Genomic DNA, 2,199 nt, shown 5'->3' on the forward strand with positions numbered 1-2,199 from the left:
TAACTTTTTACCTTTTTTTTTTTTTTTTAGCGCGGTTTTTTTGCAGGCTGTGGAAATAATCAGCTGTGCACATGTTTGGAGCAGCGCCGTGCCGAGCCTGCTGGCTTCCAAAATTCACCCTGGTGCGGCTCCGTGGGAGATTAGAAGCGCGGGGGCTGCCGAGATAAAGCTTTGTCAGCCGAATAATTCACAATTGTTCGGGAACACCTTTGAAAAGTAGGAGGCTGCTCAGTCCTCAAAGGAATTTCAGATAGTTTTGTACCGTGGCTTCCCCAGCTCTGCGCTGGGACCTGGTCCTGCTTCTCTTTGAGCCATTGGAATTCTCTTTCAGCCTGGCTGGTTTGGGAAGCTGTGGCTCGCTCCCTGATTTTTGTCACTGGCTACAGAAACTGCGACTTTGTTGCTGGGAAGCGACAGAAAAGAGCATAAAATATATAAAATAAACAGCAGATCGTCCACACAAAACTCAGGAACGGAGCAATGGGAGCTGCAGGAATCCCAGAGCACATCCTGAATCCCAAAAGGATCCCAAAGTGGGCTCCTCTGGACACCTCTGGCCGATCCTGCTGGGATATTCCTCTGTAAATAAACTCATTTTTAGGTTAAGGAACAAGAATGTGCCACCACAGCTGCTCCCACACACACAAGTGACACTCAAGCCACTTCCACCTGTGCCATTTTGACACATTTGGCGCTTCTTCGTCATCTAAAGAATCTTTTAATGACAAAAGAACACCTCAAATTAATAAGAGCAAGTAAGACAAGACCGAAGTCTTTGTTCTGTCAGCTCAGGATTTTTTTGGGGAGTTGTTGAAAATGAAAACCATCTTTGTGATCAGAGGTTTAGAGGCTCAAAATGCCCCCGGTGACAGCGAGGTCACATCCACAATACTCTTCCCAAGTGCTGGAATCCCATTCCTGCCCTGGGCAGGTGGCTTTAATTGATGCAATTTAATTATTGCAATTTATGGATGGCAAGTTTTTAATGATGTCATCGGTGTGGATTTGCTGCTGAGAAACCCAAGGATGACGCAGAACTGAAGGGAAAGAAAGGGGGGAGAAAATTCCATAAATTACCATGAGAAACAGAGAATTTTTCCCAAAAATCTCCCTTTTTCCCCCAACTTTCTTTCACCTTACAAAGAAATCTTCCCTCAGTGTGGGCAGGAAATATTTGAGGAATCCATGGGAGAGAGCCCTGTGGATCAGTCAGCTGCTTTTAATCCGGGGTGCTGCATCCCCCCCTTCCTGCAGGGGAAGAGAAGGGCCCCAGATCCCACATTTTTAACAAAAATAGCAGCTCTTGACTCCAGCAAAGGGAAACCACAGCGGTGGCTTTTGGGCCTTTTGGTTTTGGGGCTGTGTCTTTGGAAATTGAAAGTTTCAGGTTTGTTTTTTTTCTTCTTTTTGGGTTTTTTTTTGCCCCAGACTTCCTGGGTTTCCTCCTGTTCCCGGTGGTTGTGGGGTGGTTGTGGCCCCACAAAAGGGGGAAGGGAGCGTTGCACAAGGAGGATGACTGGGCAGAAGTGGAGCCTCTCTCCAAGCCACAGCAGCAGGCTGGAAATGCCAAATTAGAGTGCACGATCCTGAAAAGCCTGAAGCGTGTGGGTGTGCGGAGGGAAAGGGGGGAAAATTCCAGGAAAACCAAATTTTGGGCACTGCTGGCCATAGATAGGCGACTTCCTGGCTTGGGCAAGGTTAAAAAAGGAAATTCCTTGGGAGCAGAAATGACAAAACCCCAGTGGCTTCCAGGAGCTCGGCCGGGTGAGGTTGGTCTTTGCTGAATCATAAAATCGGGATCGTTTTTTTGGAATGTTGTTGATGAGGGGAGAAGTGGGCGTTTGCAAAGGGCGGTGTGGATGTGGGGCCGGTTCTGGCAGCGCACAGATGGAGCCTGATGCCATTTATCCATCTTCCTGGAATTGTTGGGGCTGGAAAATCCCTCCAGGATCATCGAGTCCAACCTGTGACCAATCCCCAGCTCGTCCCCAGCCCAGAGCACTCAGTGCCACATCCAGGAATTCCTTGGATACCTCCAGGAATGGGGACTCCAAACCTCCCTGGGCTCTTCCGAGGCCTGAGCACCCTTTCCATGAGGAAACTTCTCTTTATTCCATGAGGAAATTCCTCCTGATTCCATGAGGAAATGCCTTCTGATTCCATGAGGAAACTCCTCCTGATTCCATGAGGAAACTCCTC

At 48.4% G+C, this 2,199-nt stretch overlaps 1 protein-coding gene across 1 annotated transcript in view; it reads left to right on the top strand.

The window, feature by feature from the left end:
- Positions 1-2,199, top strand: part of PLEKHA6 (pleckstrin homology domain containing A6) — a 150,689-nt gene that overhangs the window by 12,555 nt on the left and 135,935 nt on the right. The gene's annotated exons all lie outside the window — the stretch shown is intronic.

The sequence above is a fragment of the Parus major genome, chromosome 26 (genome assembly GCF_001522545.3).
Source record: "Parus major isolate Abel chromosome 26, Parus_major1.1, whole genome shotgun sequence".
NCBI lineage: Eukaryota > Metazoa > Chordata > Aves > Passeriformes > Paridae > Parus > Parus major.